This window comes from Phalacrocorax carbo, chromosome 24 (assembly GCF_963921805.1).
Source record: "Phalacrocorax carbo chromosome 24, bPhaCar2.1, whole genome shotgun sequence".
Lineage (NCBI taxonomy): Eukaryota > Metazoa > Chordata > Aves > Suliformes > Phalacrocoracidae > Phalacrocorax > Phalacrocorax carbo.
Window position 1 is genome coordinate 2898082 of NC_087536.1, and position 23766 is coordinate 2921847.

Consider the following 23766-nt stretch of genomic DNA (forward strand, 5'->3'; position numbering starts at 1 on the left):
GGTCTCCTGCTTGTCATCTTGTGAGGCAGAAAAGGCACCTTTGTCACTGCTCTGGCTGGCCTGGCTTATTCCTCTGTTGGATGCAATGGCATTAGCACTGCCACCTTGGACCCCACCAGCCGAGTTCTTCAGCCTGTCTCTTTCCTCCAGTAAGAAGTACTGCTTTGTGGATTTAGGATGGCTTTTGTTTTGCTTGGTTGTTCCCATTAGGACGCATTTTCTTTGAACTCCTGGTCTTGTACTGGCACGTTCTCTGGCCACTCAGGGAGCAGGAGAGCAGAGCCTTCCAGTGAGTCAGCTGCTACACTGGGGACACTGATCTTCCTCCCTAGCAATTCGCTCCTCGTTGGTCTGTAGACAGGACTTTATTGTTACTTTTTTTTTTTTTTTTTTAGGATAGATGTACCTATCTCTCTACAAGCAGCAAATTATTGATCCTTGCAAGAGGAATTTGCCTCTTCCCTTTTTGAAGTCAAAGGCCTTGTAGAGAGAAGGACCATATTCAGTCACCCAAGATGTATGAGGAGCACCAGAGGTGCACCAATCTCTGCCCCGGAAGCAATTTTTAGTAACTGACTGCAATTATATATAGGCTTCCTTATTTTTGTACTTTCCATACAGTGTAGTGCTCCACTCCCCTTTGCCACAATTGCTGCTCCCAGTCAGTGACAAATAAAATGGGGGGGTGGGGGAGAAAAACCAACCACCCCAGAAAATTCTGGGGGAAGCTATGCTGTGTTTGGGTTTCTGTGCTCCCCTCACTCCTGCACTGAGCCACTCCTTCACGATCCCTTAGCAAGGGCCCCTGCGCCACCGGCCCCATTCCAAATCCCTGATCCTGTCCTGGGAACAAGGACCAAAGCTGGGAAGGGATTTGTTTCTTTGCACTGACAGTCCCTCCACAGCCGGGAGGGCGAGGGAGGGCAACGTAGGACCAGGACACCCACAGATCACGGGAACGAGTCGTTAATGTCTGCAAAAAATGATTCTCAAGATGAGTTTTGTGCAAGCTCTTGCTCCGTATCCCACGTGCCCGTCGCACTGCAGGGTGGCGGTTCCCCAGCAGCCAGGGCACACGTGCGCGGGGGTGTGCGGGCCAGGGCTGCGTCTGCACGCAGCAACGGCTTGTCCAGGTGAGCAGGGGCGGTGGGTGGCCCCGGGAGCCAGCGGGGTGCAAGGGCAGAGCAGGACCTGGTCCTGAACAGGAGGCGCTGAGCCCTCAGAACAACGCAGGAGCCCTGGGGTGGCTCAACCCAGCACCAAAGCTGGCATTACCGAAAAGCTGGGTATTTTAAAACATATAGAAAGAATGAATACAGTGTACCTCTTACACTTGACCACAAAAGAAACAGAATGCAGACCTGGTATTTACAGATCAGTCATTTAAAAAAAAAAACCAACCCACAAACAAATAAGACACTACAAAAACCACGCGTCCTACAATGCGTGCTCAGAATCTGACAGGAAAGTTCGTAAGATGTCATTCACACAAACTCCCCCTGTCCCATTTGGCTCAGTTTTCACCCAGGAAAATAAAAAGTCTAACATTTCTTAACCACGGAATGGCTACTGTCTGCAGGTGCAGAACAGAAATTAAAAAAACATATGGGATAACTAGTTTTGGCCTACACAATTTCTGATGATCTTTTCAGATATGCATAGGAGTATACTAAGGCCATATATATATATATAAAATATATAGATATATAATATATAAAGAGGTCTCAGGTTTCTGAGTTATCTGGCAGTGCCTCGCTGTCGGTCGTCTTCTCTGGCGATGTGTACAAAAAGTTACAGAAGATGTAGAGCGGGAAGGTCAGGAGGCTTCTGTCCAAATTCATCACTATCTGCTCCTGTAAAGCAAACACAGTGGACATTTGAGCATTTGCGTAGCAAGTGAGGCCATTACAGGGAAGTACATCAAAAAGCACCGAAACTGGTACTAACAGTCCTTCTATACATTTTAATTAACATGTATTCAAAAAGCAGAGATAAAAAACCTCAAGACAGTAATTCACCTTCACCTTCAGCAGGTGTTTTGTAATACTAACACTGACAAGCTATTCTGAAATTGCTTACAGCCCTTGCCCCAGGGCTGCCGACCCTTCTGCATCAGAGGAAACAGAACTGTGAGAAACGGCTGAGCAAACTTTACCTTCAAGCACATTGGAGATAAAGAGGGATTTTCTGCATTTGCAGGGAGAAAGTCTCTATGTACCCACCACATACATATCACTGCTGATTAGCACTTAAGACACTTGATGATCAAGTCTTTCACATTCCTTACTGAATTCTGCTGTCACAGAGGGTGGAAATGGGCACATTCTCTTAATAAACTCCACTCCTCTCTGAGGCTTTTGGGTCTTTGTTTAACAGAGCAATGAATACCACCCTTGAACAACAGGCAGGGATTCTTTTAACTCTTCAGCTTACAACGCAACAGAGTCTTCAAACAAGCTCCAAGTTTGCCTCTAAATGAGCAGGAGCCTGATGGACATACTATTCAGATGGGTAATCTCACCAGTGCTGGAAGTCTGGGAAGGCAAGCAGTCTCCAAACATACCTGGTCCTTCTGAAAGGTTAGAATCTGATATCCTGTTGTTCTACTGAAAGTAACTTTCCCGCTGCTATCAAAAGAGGTTACACGTAACCTAGGGACACAACAACAGTTAAATTAGTTTCCCATAACGTAGTTTTTCCGGCACAAAGAGTTTGTCCCAAGGAGACAGAATGGCATTTTCAAACATAACTAACCTGGTGGCAACAAAATTTAATGCAAGGGATGAGTTAAACTTGGATCCAAAAGAATGGATCCATCAGATGGAAAGACTTAGTTACAGTAGGAGATCTTAGCACACGCCACAGGCTCTGCCTCCTTGGTGATTATTTACCTGAAGGCTATGTTTCTCCGAGGCTGCAGACTGACTGATCCACTGCACGGCTGATCCAGCGTATTCCGCTTGAAAATGATGTAACCATTTGTATAAGTGACAAGAAGGTCAAAGCCAAAGTTGAACCCAGTCCACCGCCAGCAGTACTGAAGAGCACAAGTTAAAAAACACAGAAACAAACCAGCCCCTCTGAGCACTGGCCACAACACAAATGAGAAGTGCCGCTTCTCCAACAGCTCAAACTTGGGACCGGGATTCTCGGCTACAGAGATGTCTGGTGGATTCAAGGATCCTTGCCAACACCTCTTTGAGACATAAGACGCCCTGGTAGGCAACCACTCACTGTAGCGGCCAGCCTTTGCAGGCAGACGAGTACACGAGACAAGCTTCGAGTCAGCTGCCTTCCAAACATACGGAAATACATTTCACACAAGCAGATCTAAAATAGTTCTGCATCCTGGTACCTGCTGCTGTATGTCTGAGCAGCACTTAACTACACACCCCATTCGTGCTTAAAGTGCTCCTCGGAGTACAACAGCCTCATGTTAAGTGACTTCAGTGGGGAAGAAAATATTCATGTCTCCTGTGCTCTCACAGGACCTGCTACCTAAAGACACACAGACGTACACGGAACACAGCGGGGTTCTGGCTGTGGCTGTTACACAGTTTATCTGGAAAGCTTCCTTTTCCAGTTAAAAAGAAAGGGACATCAGTGATCAGAGCTTTATTTTAACTGAATGTATTTTACACGTCTCCGATGATAAGTCATGGCTACATTCCCTCCTTTCATGCAACAGAGGTTTTTCCAAACACGGGCTTGCTTGCAGTGCCAGAGCACAATTAAGTCACTAACTCCTTATTCATCTCAACGACAGCAAGCCTTTTCATCCTTCTAGGGAGAATAAAATAATTTCTTTAACGTAGCATCTCCGTTACCTCTTTTTGATGCAGTTTGACAATTAAGACCAACGTGTTTTGAAAATACCTAGCACGTCTAAGACGTGTCAGCTGCGCACAGACGTAGCCACGTGCCGTACTTACATGGCCACCCTCTGCAAGTTTTCGACCACACCTCATGCTGTTTCCTTCCAGTTCCTCTTTATTTACTTCCTGAGGCCTACAAAAAAAAAGGGCATCTTTAAGGATACTTAAACAGCTTTGTACGGTACTTTAACGTGGAAGAGCTGAACAGACCCCAGTAAACCGGTCTGAGCACACAGCTGACCCTTCTCTGTGCCCAGGTTAGACTAGATGACCTGCCAGTCCCCCTTCCAACCCGAATCATCCCGTGAACATCCGACTACTCTACAAAACTGCAATATAAGCCTCGGTAGGTAGGACTTTTACCAGAGAACCTTTCCAGGTATGGATATAATAGCCGTTGCAATGACATGCATTCCCCAATCCTCCTAAAAGAACCAAGTCCATTTTAAACACGGTAGTCCCGACTTACTAGGCACAAACATCAACGAGTGCTGCTGCTGAGGAACAGCTGCAGGACTCTGCAAAATAGCAGCGCTATGAAGCGGCACCCAGAGCGACACTCAAAGATTTCTCAAGCGGCTGGAAAAAAGTTTACCCCCAGCGACCACCAAGTGCCACGAGCTCTTGGTTCTGGCATCCTACACCAATATGAACTTGTTTCACCCAACAGTTTCCACTGCCGCTTCGGCACATAGAGAAACCTTGCAGAGCCGGCATGAGTAAAATCAGGCCCAGTTTTCCAGAGGTATGTTACTCACTTAACTTTAGACACGATGACATCGTTAACCAAATAAGCAACCATTGCCAGAAAGTCTTCAAGTTACACTGAGGACAAACGCTTGAAGTGAGTAGCATAAATCGCAATGAAAGGCAACCCCCACCACCACCCCCACGTTAAATTATGAACCCGCACTACCAAACAACACACTTCAAGCTCCACAAGCAAGAAGAAACGCTGCACCTCTTCTCTTCCTACTGTACAAACACCGCAAGAGCTTGTGGCTATGCCTTTTACGAACAAGCTCGGTCTGTGGTCTTTTTGCCCCGTTTCTGTAAAAACCAGTCCTGGACGCTTAAGTATTTTATGATTAAGTTAAGCAAACACGCTAATCATGCTAACCAAACTCATCCAAGAACCTCCCACGTGCTTTCTACACACCTTCTAGCTGAACTGCTTACGTAGCTGACCCAAATTCAGTAATGGTGATAAAAGGTTCATTTCTGTTTAATTAGTGACAACTTTCATAAACATTAGTACATAATGTCAGAGAGACGGTAACATTCCCCCCTCGCAATTCCTCGAGCAGCCTCAGAAGATGCAAAACTTCCAGCTGTAACCGCTTACGCTGGCCTACCACGTGCTTAGCGAACAGTCAAGTTATCCTATTTCCTTCTTAAACACCACCAAAGAGACCATTAGAATAGAAATGACTCCAGTCATGGACTTGAAAGATCTCTCTCGCATCTGCCACAGAACACATGTTTAATTAAAAAAAGCAGCGATCCACTTTAGCACAACAAGTAAACCTTGAGCAGCTACAGTTCAAAGTCACAAACTCCAGTATTACACTAAAAAATTCCCAAATTCTGGAGTGAGGAAAATGTTTAGTCCTTTTAAATGCAAACTACATAAACAAGGAGAGAAACATTTTCTCCTCCTCTCTGAAGTTATCAAAAGAGCAAACCACATCACATGTTTCAAAGCAATGTAATTTCCATGCTGGCAGCCCTAGAATAAGCGGGTGCAATTACGCTCTGCTCCAGGTGGGATATGAAAATAGAGCCTTACTTCAGCTCACTGGGAGTCAGACCTCACATTTCACTCGGCTTGACTGAGTTTGCATCCTTATCTCTAAGGAAAAAACGTGTTAAGATACTGATACAGGCAGTAAGTGCGAGAGGAAGGGCAGCAGATCTGGATCAAAGGATGGTCTTATAAAACCCTAATTCTTTTCTTTCAGCTACCGGTTGGTCCAACATCCAAAATATTTGCTTTAATACAAAGGAACAGTTTCATGTCTTCCCTTCTAAGACATGACTTACGGACCACAGGCATCTCACTGCAGGGTGGCAGTACGGCTTGCCAGTAGAAGACAGAGAAGTGGTCTCAGGATTTCAAACATCATCTCAGAGATTGCGTGCTGTGGACTAGCGACAGAACAATTGAACTGCACACGACTCCAGGGAAGCCCTCCGTGCACGCATGTGCGTGCACCCCCCATCTCCCTCCCACATGACTCCAGAGAACACCCTGTTCAGGGACAATCAGGCCATTATTGACTACAAAACAAACAGCAACCTGGATGCCACCTTGAACCATTAAGCTTGTAAACTACCAAAGTTAGAAGCAAAAACATATTGAGAAGAAACACTACATCTCACCCACTAATAAGTGGGCCATTTCCATCAGCGAAAGACCTTGGCAATAAATGCCATAATAAGAGATTCGGGCGGATGTCTACTGTTCAGTAAACTTTCTCTGCCTCAGATTTTTCACTTCTAGCTGTGTTTAAAAAAAAAAAAATCCCATACTAAAGAAAACTAGACAAGCAAGAAAAACATGGAAAAATACTCTGCTCCTTCCAAGAGTCACTGAAAGCATCAGCCCTGGAGTTGAACATGCAAGTTGCTCATTTTAAAAGCTGGTATGACCCCCATCATCTGCACTTCAGTTTTGTATGAGAGCTTGCTTTTTCAGAAGCAGGTGTATCTAACGGCTGACAGTTAAAACACTCTCCCTGCATTACAGTGAGTTACCAAAAGACATCAAAAATAAGCAAATACCAAGTCTTATCTTGAATAAGAACTCGGATGACTATGTTAATACTTGCTTTCATGCTAATTGTGGTTCCCATATGAGCTAGATGGTAATGCGCACTGTACATTCGCCTACTGTTAGATACATCCATGACTGCATTACAAGAAAAGTCTTCCCAAGCAAACAACAGTCCCAGAAACAAGCTATGACCACCCGACATTAATCTTTAGGAGCTGAAATGACGACATTCATAATGACGTACTTTACCTCTTCCGTTTTCTGGAGCACTGCTATTGACAGAGAGAACCGCTTCTTAAAGATCCTCTTAAGGCCAAAGTCAGAGTTTTGGGCATTTTTAACACTCTTACATAACACCAAAAGGAAGCGATTAAGGAAATATTTCCTATATAATACACAATTAAGCCACGGAAGCCACTGCCACGGGGTGTTGGGGCTAAAGCGTAAGCTGTTTCAAGACAGAGCTATGAGTACTTAAGAATAGGTCTATTGGTGGTTGGTCGTTCACTAACGATCCAGTCAAAACCTCCGGGTGGAAAATCCTGAACCACTCGCTGCCACAGAAGTACATCAAGAGAACACTCACTCTTCACTTCAAAAGGCAGGTGGGAGATCTGTAACTCTACCGCTGAACGCTGCCACAGACTGCACGGCCTTTGGTTCAAGTCAGGCTCAATGCAATGTGGCAAAACCAAGCAGAAGGGAACAGTTTGTGGTCACGCGCATACATGTCACATCTGTTAAATCACCATGCCTCGCTGCCCAAGCCACCACTGACGATCCTTGTGAGGCACAGGCTGAAGAAACCCAACTACACGTTATGCGCACAGACGCCAGTCAGGGTGTTCCACTAAGCACAGCTACCTGTACATCTCTGAAAGGGCACAGAAACATAGCAGTCGTCATGGCATTTCCTCAAGGGCGGTGCAGTGCTGTGGTGGTGCAGCCCCCCCACCCCTCTGAGATCCCAGGGTGAGCCCTATTGTGTTGTTATCTTGGTCACAACGACCTGGGCCTCAGGCAATCTCTGACCACACCTGGGCCATCTGCCCCCTGACCTGCGTACCAGAATTGTGGCCAGAATGTAAAATATTGACCAAAGCCAATCATCTCAATCCTATAAATAGTGATCCAAGACGGAGACCTTTTGAGCTCTCCTGCACCGCAGCCGGCCACGTGACCCTGTATCTCCTGTGGGCTGGGACGCCTCTCAGGGTAGGTTTTGCAAGGATGGAGGGATCTTCTGTTGACGTTTTTGCGAGGACTCAAAGGCCTGATTTTGCGAGGTTCACCGGCCGTGCGCTGATGAATATCAGCACATAAATGTGAGTAATTCATGAAACTCACAAAAAGATAATTTTTACTCACAGGTTAACCTCGGGGGGTATGTTTGTGTGCAGTGTGAATATATATATTATCCCTATTCACATAAACCATTGACCAAGCCTGAGACTAAGATTGGACCTAGCCGCGCCTAGGCTCCTCACTGAAAGGAGTTTAGAAAGCAAGGGCATCTCTTCTGAACCTTGTGACTCAATGGGAGGGTCCTGCTTATCCCCTGCATCCACGATCCCTCTGTGAACCATTCTAACTTGAGCATAACTGAATTTTCCTTTGTGCACTTCTTCTAGGCAAGTAATGGAGTGACCCTTCCCATTCTCCAATGTTTAACTAAGTCACTATATTGAATTCAAAAAATTCCACCACATTGCTGTTTTCAATTGGCTGATGCTGTTAAGAACCATACAACCTGGAACTCCAAAAGTTCATCTTGTCAGAATTTATATGAGAGGAAATTTTCTAGTTTAAGAAAGAGAGAAAGGAAAGCCTGTAATATACCTACCCAATATCATTGCCTTGTTCTGCTCTGAGCACGGCAAGCCACTGCTGTTTGTAAACAGAGGACAGCCATTCTAAAATTGAAAAACAACAAGAACAAAAAAATAAGCTTGGTGTCGTCTTTGGAGCCGGGAATGGGGGTGTTCATAGGCACTTGAAATATAGAAATAAAATCACATTGCAATAATAAGGTTACACTTATTAACTGGACGGCCTGTGCAAACCCACCACCTGATAACGCGCGTGTGTGATTCAGCTCCAGGCCGCAGGTACAGAAGAGGCAGTTCAGATAAAAATCAACTGCTAACACTGAGTAACTCAGGACTATTTTCATCTTATCAAGCATCCACGGTTGCCAGAAGTGATGCAACTCAACATGTTTTCTCAGTGCGCTAAGTTCTGTTCAGCCAAGGAGCTGGGTAACAAGCTCTTAGGAGAAGATGCCACTCTCTGAATCCCCAACAGAATTCTACACAAGTTAAACAAGAGGAAAACAGAATCAAAAGATAAAGGAAACAGTGCCTTATCACAGGTATGGTAAAAACAAACAGAACAGAAGCTGTCCCCTACTAGCAATAAACATAAGCCATGTCTTCCTCTGAGAACACCAGGAAGATGGTACGGAGAGCTACCGAGGTGATCAGGGGGCTGGAGCATCTCCCTTGTGAGGAAAGGCTGACACACTTGTGCTGGTTCAGCCTGGAGAAGAGAAGACTGAGGGGGGATTTCATAAATACCTATAAGTATTTAAAGGGCGGGTGTCAGGATGATGGGACTAGGCTCTTTTCAATAGTGCCCAACGCCAGGCCAAGGGGCCACGGGCACAAGCTGGAACATGGGAGGTTCCACCTGAACATGAGGACAAACCCCTTCCCTGTGCGGGTGCCAGAGCAGGGGCACAGGCTGCCCAGAGAGGCTGTGGGGTCCCTTCCCTGGAGACATTCACCCCCCGCCTGGACGCGGTCCTGTGCCCCCCCTGCTCTGGGGGTGCCTGCTCCAGCAGGGGGTGGGACGGGGTGAGCTCCAGAGGGCCCTTCCAACCCCCACCACTCTGTGATTCTGCGAAGATTCTGTCAGCTGTATTAATTTAACAGCTGCAACCAAGAGATACAGCAGAACAAAACCTAACAGCTGCTAAGGCAGTTATGCAGAAGGGATCAGAAGCAGCCAAAAGCCCAGCACGTAAGTTCTTTTCAGTCAAGCTAATGAACAGCGGCAAGTCCGCAAGGTCTCAGATGAGAACAAACTCTAGGGAGGAATGGACTGGGATGGCAGGAGCGGCGAGAACCACCGTTAGCAGGAAAACAAAACAGGTTGGTTGCTGCTGAGGGTGACAGAAGGGTGAGATCACAGTGCTGAGATCGCCTTCAGAGTCCCAGATTCAAAACATAAAACCAGCCCTTGCCCTACTGACTCCCGAGTTAAGATTCAGGCTGCGATAGGACCAAAATGGGAATTCACCAGAGCGCAACAGAAAGCATTACAATGATTTAAGGAAAAGTGCACAGGTGAGGAACAGAGAATGGATGTGCTAGGAGGAAAAAAACAAAAACACAATCAGGAGACAGAGCATCTTCGCTATTTTTGTATATGAACCTATGTCATACACCATATTTCAACTGTAGTTCACCTGTTAATCTGTAAAGGTTAAGAGGAAAAATACTGCTCAGGAAGTGTTACACCATTTCTTTCAACTCTTCAACATGGTCGCCTTCTTTATACCTCCCTGAGAACTATTTCATCTAGAATAATCTAAAAGGCTTACACCACAATACAAACTGCCCAGCAATTTCCATGTTTCAAGGCTCTCTTGGGTACGATGCAATCACCTCAGACACTGGATGCTGGCAGCATCAGTTCAAAAGGGCACCACCAATATTTATCCAAGCCTCCTTTTAAAGGACGAGCAAAAGTTCCTGATCTTAACACAGCTTTTGGCTACACACCACCACCAACAGATTACAAGGGCCATCCAGTATTAACCTCTTCACTTACACTTCATTACACCTGTAGAGGTCTCCACATCACGCTGCTCTTCCCTCCCTGCTCTCCCAGTTCCCTTGGAATTCAAGTTTGGGGTTTTTTTCCTTTTTTTTAAATTCATTATCAGTGGTAGAGCACATTCTTTTTCAATAAGCACAGGCAAACCAGCCTCAAAGTTGCAATTAATCTCGTAACAATGTAAGAACATTCTTCCTCTGACGTATGTAGGCAGAAGGCTGCTGGGTTTGAGCACAGACACAAAATCTGTCCGCTGAAGAACACTAAGAAAAGGCTGCCCGTCGCAGTTCTGGTAAGCGATAACAAACAGCAACGTTAAGAGAAGGAAACCAAGCACAGTACTGGCAAATGTCTGGTTTGCAACATCTTATTCACATGCTGACACAGCCACTTGACATGAAAATAATCCATAGTTCTCCTCTGTCATCTTTCAATTAAGGATCTAAAGGGTCACTCACCCACAGTTACCTTATTTTTTAATACAGAATGAAGATGCCTTTGCACTATGATTACCATCCGCACCAATGTTAATCGCCAGATGGATTATACTGACTTTATACATCACTTAAGCATCTAAAATACCACCTATCCACGATCGGATCTGTTCTTCTAGGATTTATGCATAGTATAAACTGTTATCACTTGCTCGAGGTCAAACCCTGCCCCATCTACCGGTCATAACCGACCAAACCATTCACCCAAGCTCCACCTCAGCTCGACGCAGCGGTCTACGACACACTGCCTCCACCTGCTGTTCCAAGGACACTTTTAAATAGACGTTGTGAGCACAGGATAACCGAGTTCATTCGTATTTGACTTTGCCAGATCTAGTGAGGAAGACAGTCTCTTCTCCGTCTATGAAGGTATTAATCAAAGCCAGAAGCGAGAGCAGGGAAAGCCAGTGCATTTCAGCAGTGGTAACGGTTCACTTTCACTCAAGAGAGGGACAGATTTCTAGGGAGGGAAGGACCCTACTCCCTCCCCACAGCTACCCCCTATCAGAAAGTCCTAATTCAGCTTCTGATAGCGGCATTCTTTGAACATTTCAAAGTGTGAGAAAGAGGTGCTCAGCGTTATTGAGACATTCAGCTACAAAAAGCTGAATTCAGCTACAAAAAAACCCCATTATTTCTAGCAGAGACAGGATACGGCAGCACAAGGAAGGCAAACTAAAGTAACGCTCACTACATCACCTTAATGGCAAGGCAAGTGTTTTAAAAGCATCTAACAGTTTGACCAGGCTAGCAGGCTTCAAGAAAAATATCCCAACAAGTCTCCTCTGATATTGGACCATTATTGTGTTGACATCTATGGCAGCATGAAGGAAAAAGCCAATGTGAGATGGAAAAAAAAATTTAATTTTAGAGGAAGGCAGCGGTGTAACTCAAGGACAGGTTAAAGAGTTATGTATGGCAAGAGCCCAAAGCGACCCCGAAGGCTACAAGTACAGACAGATGGCAAGAACACAGTTGTCAAGAAGTTGCAAATAAGAGTGATGAACAGATCAATAAAAGCAGTCTTAATTCACATTTGGCAATTACATTGCTAAACGGACATCGCAGGGACATGGACGGATGGATAGTTGTGCTGGGGACAGATATAGAAAAAAGAATCAATGCTGTGTACATGAGAGCTAGGGAAAAAACTGTCAGAGAGTCAAGATGCAAAATTCAATGCTAAGATTCAACTACAATAAGGAAAGACCGAACAGAGTGAAATATGGAGGTAGGACACCAGGAGCCAGATCCAGAGGCAGAGCAGGGGAAGTCCAAACACTGTTACAATGAGCACAACTCACTCTGGGGAGGGGAAAAATAAATAATAATATATAAATAAAAACAAAAAGGAAAAAGGAGGAGGGGCAGGTGTTTCACATGATAAAAGATATGAACGATGGTGGAAAAACACTTTCCAGTGAGAGCCCAACGGGGTTACTCATCTCCAGTTTCACTCATCTCTCAGCAGCCAAGTTTACACAGCTTCCAAGCAAAGAACAAAGCAAAGATGAGAATGCGGCTTCTTATCTTTCAGTGATACTGTAACATTAATAGCAGTGATCTATAACACATTAAATGGCATTTCACTCTACGGGCTTCAAAAAAGCACCAGGACCTAGAAGGAGGATGTATGCAAAATGCAATTAAAAGGACAAGAGCAGAATACGTCATTATCCCATCTCCTCCAAAAACACCCGAAATACCTGTCAGTAAATAATGCTTGTCTTTGAGGAGGGGAGACGAGTTCACAGCACCTTGTGCTTTTGGTTTTCATTTTCAGGTATTACTCCAAATCCCAGCAAAAACTACCCAGCTCTTTGTACAAAGATAATGGCTACAAAACAGTTGAGTCGCAGCAAATTTTGCTCTCTCAGCAGTTTTTTTGCATGCCTGGGACTCAGGGGTCATTTAAACACAGATAACCTACCATGTACTGATTATAAAGTATTTTGATAAACTGACTGATCAACAAACGCTTAACACACCTACGTGTCTGTCTTTTAAGACTTTCATGCATGTAAATTTAATGTTCAACTTCTGCTGAATCTTCAGCCGCAATTCAGACATTGGAGATAAACACGCAAGTGATAAGACCAGCAAATACACCTCGATCTTCCCAATGACTCTATCACAGGCCAGGCTAGGAAAGGCACACAGAACTCGATCAGCTGAGTACTCGCTCACCTGAGGGCATTAGGGAATCTCTCTCAATAATTCTGGCTGACGCCAAGTCACTGATGATATACTGTAATCTCAAGTGTGTGAACACCGACAGGAACGCATTCCCCTGTTCCGATTCCAGGAAGGCAACGTCATCCTCAAAATCTGCAAGACGGAGCACTGGTATTACAAGTTGGTTTTCTAAATATTTTCCAGAGCCTATTTGTATTTGACATTGAGGTTTACTTTATTAAGCACAGAAAGTTTTTATGGACAAGCAAACCATCTTTTGGAGCTAAACCCAAGAAATTACTTACACTCAAACCCTTTTGGCAGAACTGTTAGACCAAACTTTTCCTCTTTGGAAACACACACGTGCCTTCTAGCGAGAAGGCAACAAAATCTTATCCTAACTGAACAGCAGCAGAAGCAACGAAGCAAAACTAGCGACCATGTCTGCTCACTTGAAACATGTGGACAAAACAGTGAAAAGGCTATCGGTGCTGAGACCCTGATCCCGGGGACTGCTGGCAGAGGCCAGCCTTCCCAGAGAGAAGAGGAGAAAGTTGGGAAGTGGAGGAAGACTATCGTATTTTACTTCTGACCAGCCTCTTCCACAACCCAAGGCCATGCCAATTAATCCTACCTCTCCTGCGCCTGGCAAACCACGCATCAGCTTCGGTTAAGAGTTGTTTCAAAGACCCATTCCAAGTAGGCACTAGCTGGAGGAACATCCACTAGGGAAAATAAACAAACTCTAGTGAGTTAACTGAAGAAGTCTTCAAAACAGTAATACATGCGTTATTAACAGCGCTTTTTCATAATGCATTAATTCCTACAAAGATTCTGATACTCTCTTAGATGCTTCCAGGAAATACCAAAGAGGTTAAAATTCTCATTGTGCTACAAATCAGCTACTACTCTGGAGTTCAACTTCATAAAGCCCCAGCCCAACCCTTCGCCAAGTACCTTTTTGAGAGCGGTGTACACATCCATTTCCACTTGCACTACAAGTAGGTCAGAAGAACTAATCAGCTGTTTCATGAGGTTTATGCTGAAAAAAGACAAGTCATCAAAGAATTCTGCGAGACATACAGACAAAACCAAGAAAGCAAGCTAGGTAACAAGCAACCGTCGATAGCCTAGAAAGTCGTGTTGAGCGAGCTGCACGCTTTGGAAGAAACTGTACTTCACCACTGACAGTTAACTGACGCCTGAATACCTGAGGTCTTTGAAGAGCGCCACACTCTGGTGAGGCATCAGGTTATTCAAGAGCCATTCCAGGCACCTAGATTAAAAGCAAGGAATTAGTACCTTCCTTTTTTTCTTACATATCTCGACATTCAAGCACAGTTGCTCAGGCTCACAAAGCCTGGTTATGTACCGCGTGATTCTGAAATACTGCTTTAACGTGCCCAAGACATGAATGCATAGAAGTATGAAGGGGAGTTCTTTCAAAAACATGAACTTTACCATAACACTTTCCAAAATTTTCTGTAACTCTTAAAGTTGCATTTAGTGTCTCTCAGGGAAGAGTGAAAGCTATATTCCTAGTACTGTTAATGCCACAAAAAGCCCTGAGAACACACTAATTCTCAGCAGAAGGAAGCAGCTAGCACTAACCTCAGCATTCTGCTCCAAAATGTCTAATTACCCCTCCTAATTAAGATAAACTCAAGCTCAAGTACTGAATATTAAAGCAGCTTTGAGATAAAAGAGTCAATGATGGCAAGTATTGTTTCACTGTCACGCTGAAGACCAAATATATTGTCTTTACTAGTGTACGTTAGTAATTAATTCATTCACAGCACAGGCCGATCAATCGACCAGAATCTACACCAAATTTAAGGTAACTGGTTATAGTAGAAACCTGAAAACTAAACAGAACAAGCAGAGCCCAAGCCAGATACCTTTAAAAAAAAAATTAAAAACCAAACAACAAAAAAACCACCAACCTAACTGGACATTATCTCACCATTCATAAATTCACACTTCTAATTAGCAATGTACAAAGCAGCTCAGAGAAAGTAATTCTTACTTTTTCTTCACAGAGTCTAACCCATATGTTGCCGCTGAATTGTAATAACCACACACAGTTTCTGCATTAATGGTTTCCTTCATTGTTTCACCACATTGCTGGATTAAGTCATCCTGCGGGGAAGAAAAAAACCCACAAATATTCAAAGTTTTTATTTCCTAACTGAGGTTTCAAAGATTGTGCAGTTCATACAAGTTTTCATGCCTGAACAATTACCAGAGTCACACGTGCTACAGTGACCTCTGCTACTCTATCCAGAACACACAAACCAATCAATGTTCCTCAGAAAAACAGCTTTTTCTTAAGGATATATCACGTGAAAGAAAAGCTTAATGAATACTGTCAGGGTAGAACAAAGGAGCCGTTAAAACTTATTTTAGCCTACTTCTAGATATAATGCTCAAAATGGCGCTTAACATTACAACTGAATCTAAGCCATGCTATTTTGAAATAGAACCACTGTGTTACGTTTGGGGCTTTTTCCCACTTTGTACGAAAAGATTATTTATTTCTCCAGGTGAAACAATACGTGTGCGTGACTATGTTACGAACAGTTACCTTTAGCTGAAAAGAAAGCATAAAAATATTGCACATTTATTACTTACAAGCTGCAGCATGCAGGCTGCTGCTAAAAGGGCAACTACTCGACTGGGTTTTATTAATACATCATCTCTGTACAGCGAGCCAAAAGCCACCTGTAGAGCTGAAAAGAGTACAAGTGTCAAACTAAGACAGGACATACGAGCTCGGATAACTAAAAGAATCCTTAAATATAACCAAACCACTGCAACTCACACATTCTCTTCACTCCTGCTTGCTCAGGATAAAAAACTGGTATTTACCACCTCAAGCACACGCACATAAACAGAATACACAAAACATGGCAGTCACCGATGAAATACAGCCCCTTGCACCATTTAAACAAGATATTCATCTTAAAACAGCCACCAAGGCACGCCACGGGGCCACGTGCAGGACAGTAAAACTAGGTAAAAAGAAGAGAAATCTCATGCTCCTCCTCTGCAACTCATCACTAGTGTAACATTGAGATACTGCTGCGATGCTACAAATTTCTCTGTAATTCTTCTGAAAAACAAAACTCACAGTTCACTCCACGGTGCTTGGAACCATAGCAAAGCTTTCTGCCAACTCACATCGGTCCCCCGCGAGCCCCCCCCTCGGCAGCTTTTCAAGACCAGACAGATGAAGATGTGATCCACACTCCAACATTCGGATCTCCACAACAGTTGCACATATTGATCCCAAGAGCCCCGATGCCAAAACAACAGTACAAGCAGTTGCTTTCCAGCTGTGCTTCCCAGCTCAGAGGTACAAAAGTTAATTCAACTCTACTGGTGACCCGAGTTAAGCTCAGAACTGAATGAGCACAGAACTCATTCTTTCAAGTTTCTTATTTACTCGTTTGAAAATTATCCTTAAAAAAATTTTTTTTTCCAGTTAATTTTCTGTCAGGTTCAGCTTGAACGCTGAAGGTAGAAGTTATGTTAAAATAAAAGGTTCCCACTTACCTTCTGTATCAATGTTTGGGTCAGGAATCTCCAACTCTATGATGTTCATGCTAGATTCTTTCCAAGCTCCACTGAACATACTGGAAAAGTAGCCTGACTACATGAGGGAAGAGGAGAGAAAAAGAACTCAAGTAAGACACTTAATGCAAATTAAAGCTCTCAAAAGCAGCACACGGAACAAAAAAAAATCATTAATATTTACCTTCATGCAGAACAAAATTTATGAAGGGAACTTTTCATAATGCAAACCACTCTGACCTACTCAAGAAAGGACTAACTGTAGTTGCTCTATTTCTGAAAGGGAAAATGCGTCTAGGACGTTTGGACTACGTGTCTGCAATCAGAGTGAAGAAAGAGCTTTCAAGGGCCACAAAAGCCACACAAACTCTTTTCCTACAAACCACACCACCAATGGGGATATAACCAGTCCAAGAATTAAGTCCTTAATGTTACTGGTGGACAACAAATCCTCCAGGCATCGCGGAATGCCTGTTCAGCTACTGGGGGGCTGGAGGGAAGAAAAGCATGCAAGACATACAAATTAATGTACAAGGTTGTAAGTCTCATACCAAGGACACATGCACATACACCACTTATGGAAATATACCTTTTCTTATAAAGTGTAAGGCATATAAAACTAGAATTTGATAGGTTTCCGTCCAAATGAAGTGAAATATACTGCTCTACTAGGATTCATGATTTTCCTTCTCAGCAGCAGATGTGCCCATTATGAGGTGCTATCACTCACTGAAGTTTACCTGAGAGATCAAAAAAATAAAGTCTATTTGTACAGCACCGTATGCCCTGACCTCTTAACTCAGCATTTCAACTCAGGGCAGCACATAACATGAAATCCAATTCTGATTTTATTTCATTACATAAATATTTCCATACCTTTGGCATATCCCCTAACTACGATGACATACGATACGCTACTCTAAAACCAGGACCTCAGTCATCTTGTCGATCCTCAGGAGGCTACCTTAGCTTTGCCATGTAGGCCAACTCCTCAGTTTCAGGAGAATTTATCATTTTAGTAACCAGTATCAGAGAAAATGAAACCCTCCATTTCTCAGACCTGCCACTCACAGGTAGAGCAGCACCTTGCTGTCATTTATCAAACTAAATGCAGTAGCTTGAGAGACTAGGGAAACAGAAACATACATCCTGAGAGAGGATGCTCAACAAGGCAGAGGAGTCGTGATTTCATTGACAGCGAGCTATTTTTAACACCCACAAATATTTTACCTTGAGAAACACCACTCCAACGACAGAGCATAAATTGAAATAGAAACCTGACTTAGGAGAACAGTTAACTTCACCACAAAACTTCATCTCACAAGAACATCGCTTGTACAATGACACCTCTACAGACCAAAACTGCAATTTTCAGAGTCTGTTCAAAAGCATCCACAGAAGCTATTTAATATTCAATTTTAGTCGTGCACCCACACTAAGTTTGAAGGGCTAGCTTCACGAACTTGAGACGGAGCAGCAGCACAATCACATCCACGATTAAAAGCATTGTCGCCAACAACAGCCTAAGGACAAACCACCAAAGTGCCCACCCTGTTTATGCTGCACAACGTTAAGTCTGACTGTCCAACCCACTTATACCCTGCCTCAGTTTTACAAAGTTAAAAGCAAGCAGACAATTAAAGCTGTGTCTCCCAGCTGTCCCCCTGGTCAAACACAACCACTGCTCTATCCAGAGGTGGCTGCCTATGATCAACCTTGGGCTATATGCAAGTGACTTTTCTGCCTGCGTTTTACACGCTTCAAAAGGTTCTGATGCACGCAAAAGGCTTTTTCCTACAAGAAAGCAATGAAACAGGACCTAGACAGGCTGGAGAGCTGTACCCAGGGGAACCTCATGGAATTCAGCAAGAGCAAGCGCAAGGTCCTGCCCCTGGGGAGAAACAACCCCCCGCACCAGCACAGGCTGGGGGGGACCTGCTGGAGAGCGGCTCTGCTGAGAAGGCCCTGGCAGTGCTGTGGGGCAGCGAGGTGACCCTGAGCCAGCATCGTGCCCTTGGGGCCACGAAGGCCAACAGTGTCCTGGGCTGCATTCAAAGGAGCATGGCCAGGGCGAGGAGGTTATTGTCCCCCTCTGCTCTGCCCCAGTGAGGCCACATCTGGAGTGCTGCATCCAGTTCTGGGCCCCCTAGTTTAAGAAGGACAGGGAACTGCTTGAGCAAGTCCAGAGGAGAGCTACCAAGGAGCTGGAACATCTCCCTTGTGAGGAAAGGCTGACAGACCTGGGTTTGGTCAGCCTGGAGAAGAGAAGACTGAGGGGGGATCTCATCAATGCTTATAAATATCTAAAGGGTGGGTGTCACGATGATGGGACTAGGCTCTTTTCAGTGGTGCCCAATGACAGGCCAAGGGGCAACAGGCACAAGTTGGAACATGGGAGGTTCCACCTGAACATGAGGACAAACCCCTTCCCTGTGCGGGTGCCAGAGCAGGGGCACAGGCTGCCCAGAGAGGCTGTGGGGTCCCTTCCCTGGAGACATTCACACCCCGTCTGGACGCGGTCCTGTGCCCCCCCTGCTCTGGGTGTGCCTGCTCAAGCAGGGGTTTGGATGGGATGACCTCCAGAAGTCCCTTCCAACCCCTATCATCCTGTGATTCTGTGAAATTTCCCTTGCTGTGGCCAATGCAAGCAATTGCTGTACCTATACTGGAAACATGGCTTTAACACTACAACAACAAAAATCAAGAATTCACTTATACCATCCCTTCTTACACCAGAGGAGCTGCATTCAACCTGCTGAGCATCTCCCAGTGCCATCTTCACCTCGTAACACATAAAACCATTTTGTGTTTCACTACAGCTAACACAGAAGCGCACACATTTTCAGGTGTAGTACCTGATGTTACTTTCTCTTCTCGCTTCAAATACATTGCTTTCCAGGTTAGACTCCCACGTTAAAGGTAACGGCACAACTGAATGAAACGTTTCAAGACAAAGCCATGGTTTCTCCCCACTTCTGTCACAGGAAAAGTAATAAAAGAGAACAGACAGTAAAGATAACAGCACTCTTCACTCCCAAAGCGCAAGACGTCTTACAAAGAATTTCACCCTAACACGAGCCCAAAATAAAACGCTTGTAAGAAACAGCATCTTTTTTGTAGGTACGCACTAGGATTTATTCTTTTCAGAGCTTCTGTGCGAGGAAGCAGCAAGGAAGCCTTCATCCTTGGATGCACAACAAATACAGAGACCCAGCACCAGCAACTTCCCTTCAGGTTCCTACCCCTGAGTCCCAAAGAACACTAAAGTTGGACTGGGTCAGCAAGTGCTGTACAGATCCACTCCGGAAGCGCTTTCCTTGCTCTGCAATAATATTAACATCGCAGGAGACTCTCAGCCATTTCTTTAGCAAACAAGAACCTGTCCTCCGGACACCAAAAGACAGTTTTCAGGACTGTTTTCACAAAGGATGGGCCAAGGTTAAGATGATGAGATTAAAACAAAATTAAGTTGCAAGGGACAGAAACAAAGAAACTTTTCAAACACGAAGCTACAGCTACGCTTCCTAACATTACTATCAAAGGCACAAGGCATGTTGTGTAACTGCTTGCATCCACAGCGAGAGTGATAAGTCAGAAATGTAAGGGGAAGAAAAGGAAAGAAAAAAGTCTTGAGTCACACTTACCATTTACCAGACATTCTTTCATCACAAATACAGTTTCTCTTGCGAGGAAGAAAGGAGCCACTTAACCTGGCACAAATAGATCTTATGCAAGTTCCACTCCTCTCCCAGAGCACAAATTTTGACATCGCTGTTCTCCCCATTTACAAACAGAGTCTGATAAATATACTTAGAAGTGCTTTTCAGCTGTTTCCTATGCAAAAAGACAGAGACACACTCCTTCAAATTTGTCTGTTACAGAGGCAGCACCAGGTACCGGAAAGGGCTTTTTTCCTCCCCGTGAGGGACCAGCCTCCCCCCCCGCCGTTGCTCACCTCCCCTCTCTTGTTCACTGCAGCAGCTGCTGCTGGGACCTTTCCGAAGCAGACAAGAAACTCCCCCCTGGCCCTGGCCCCCCACCAACCTCACAGCGGCAGCCCTTCCCCTCCGCCCCTCCCTTTCCCGCACAAGACCCCAAAGACCGGGCTAGGCCCTCGAGCGCCCCGGGCCCTTCCCGCACAGCCCCTCACTCGCCCCCGGCCTCGCCGGGCCCCTCCGCCCCTCACGGCCCCTCCTGCCCGCCGCGCCACCTCAGGGCCAGCGCGACCGCCGCCAGCCCCGCAGCCCCTTCCCGCCACCCGCCCCTGACAGAGCCGCGTCCGCGGCCCGGAGCCCCCTCGGAGGCGGCCACCGCCGCGCTTCCCCTTGACGGCCCGGCCGCCGCCGCCCCCTCAGGAGGCCGCCCGGAGCGGTCCGATCGTCCCAATGACTCCAGCGCAGGCCAGGCCGGGAAGGGCGCACAAGAACCCGATCGGCTGAGTACTCGTTCACCTCAGGGCATTAGGGGATCGTGAGTTTGTGCTTAAAACAGACAAGTCATCAAAGAATTCTGCGAGACATACAGACAAAACCAAGAAAGCAAGCTAGGTAACAAGCAACCGTCAATAGCCTAGAAAGTCGTGTTGAGCGAGCGGCACGCGTTGGAAGAAACTGTACTTCACCACTGACAGTTAACTGACGCCTGAATACCTGAGGTCTTTGAAGAGCGCCACACTCTGGTGAGGCATCAGGCTATTCAAGAGCCATTCCAGGCACCTAGATTAAAAGCAAGGAATTAGTACCTTCCTTTTTTTCTTACATATCTCGACATTCAAGCACAGTTGCTCAGGCTCACAAAGCCTGGTTATGTACCGCGTGATTCTGAAATACTGCTTTAACGTGCCCAAGACATGAATGCATAGAAGTATGAAGGGGAGTTCTTTCAAAAACATGAACTTTACCATAACACTTTCCAAAATTTTCTGTAACTCTTAAAGTTGCATTTAGTGTCTCTCAGGGAAGAGTGAAAGCTATATTCCTAGTGCTGTTAATGCCACAAAAAGCCCTGAGAACACACTAATTCTCAGCAGAAGGAAGCAGCTAGCACTAACCTCAGCATTCTGCTCCAAAATGTCTAATTACCCCTCCTAATTAAGATAAACTCAAGCTCAAGTACTGAATATTAAAGCAGCTTTGAGATAAAAGAGTCAATGATGGCAAGTATTGTTTCACTGTCACGCTGAAGACCAAATATATTGTCTTTACTAGTGTACGTTAGTAATTAATTCATTCACAGCACAGGCTGATCAATCGACCAGAATCTACACCAAATTTAAGGTAACTGGTTATAGTAGAAACCCAAAAACTAAACAGAACAAGCAGAGCCCAAGCCACATACATTTAGGAAAAAAAAAAAGAACAAAACCAAAAACCAAACCAAAGAAACCACAAACAGAAAACCACCAACCTAACCTGGGCATTATCTCACTGCTTATAAATCCACACTTTTAATTAGAAAGGAATTCTTACCGTTTCTTCCCAGAGCCTAACCCGTATGTCCCCTGCTGAATTGTAATAACCACACACAGTTTCCTCATTGTTTCATCACATTACTGGATTAAGCCATCCTGTGGGGAGTTAAAAACCCACAAATAACTCAAGTAAGACACTTAATTCAAATTAAAACTCTCAAAAGCAGCACACGGAACAAGAAAAATCATTCATATTTACCTTCATGCGGAACAAAATTTATGAAGGGAACTTTTCATAAGCAAAACCACTCTGACCTACGCAAGAAACATCTAATGGTAGTTGCTTGTTTTTGTAGGGACGCACTAGGATTTATTCCTTTCAGAGCTTCTGTGCGAGGAAGCAGCAAGGAAGCCTTCGTCCTTGGATGCACAACAAATACAGAGACCCAGCACCAGCAACTTCCCTTCAGGTTCCTACCCCTGAGTCCCAACGAACACTAAAGTTGGACTGGGTCAGCAAGTGCTGTACAGATCCACTCCGGAAGCGCTTTCCTTGCTCTGCAATAACATCGTAGGAGACTCTCAGCCATTTCTTTAGCAAAGAGGAACATGTTCTCTGGACACCAGGGTTAAGACCAGGAGGCTAAAAAAAATTAAGTCGCAAGAGACAGAAGCAAGGAAACTTTTCAAACACAAAGACACAGCTACGCTTACGTCCTACAAATCTCTTGGCATCACTATTCTCCCCGTTCACAGATTTCGATACGTATACTTAGAAGTGCTTCTCAGGCTTTTCCTATACCAAGAGGCAAAGAGAGACACACTCCTGTGGGCCACAGCACCTTGTCTCTGCCATCCCGTCCTCCAGACGCTGTTCTCCTGCTCCCACCTGCGCCCCAGGGGCCGCAGCTCCGGCAGAGAACCACCTGCTGCTGCCTGGGCTCCTCCCCAGGGGGACAGCGTCGGTGGCTGGATCCAATGGATCTCAGCATCCATGTCACACAATCACTGACTCCTTGAGGCTGGCCGGGAGGTCGCCGGAGGGTGGAGTTAGATGGTCCCACCCCGCTGCTCAGGGAGGGCACCTTGCAGCCGCTTGGTCGTGCCCATGTGCAAAGGGCTGTGGAACATCCCCAAGGCTGAAGACTCCACAAACTCCCTGGGCAACCTGTGCCAGTGCTCGGCACCGAGCAGCCTTTGCACTTCCCGTTCCTGAACTGCATGAGGTCCCTGTCAGCCCAGCTCTGCAGCCTGCCCAGGTGCCCCAGGATGGCAGCAGGACCCCCTGGCCGAATCGCCAGCTCCTCTCGGGCTGGTGACACCTGCCAACTTGCTGACGAGGCGCTCTGCCCCATCACCCAGAGCTAACGTTAGGTGAGGAAGGGGCGAAGCACGACCAGAGCCACTACTGACCCCCGGGAGACACCGCTACGTCCTGGCCTTGCGCTGGGCTTGCTGCCACCGAGCGGCACCCTCTGGGCCCGGCCGTTCAGCCCCTTTCAGTCCCGCCCGCTGTCGGCTCATCCAGCCCACTTCCATTCGAGTGGCTCCAACGCCGTGTTTAGAAAGAAGAGACTGCAAGATGGGCGCACGCAAGCACACAGCTTTCAAAATCCCACGCCA

At 45.5% G+C, this 23766-nt stretch overlaps 1 pseudogene; it reads right to left on the minus strand.

Moving 5' to 3' along the window:
* Positions 1-1362: 1362 nt before the first annotated feature.
* LOC135317014 (germ cell-less protein-like 1) lies at positions 1363-22408 on the minus strand (annotated as a pseudogene).
* Positions 22409-23766: the final 1358 nt, after the last annotated feature.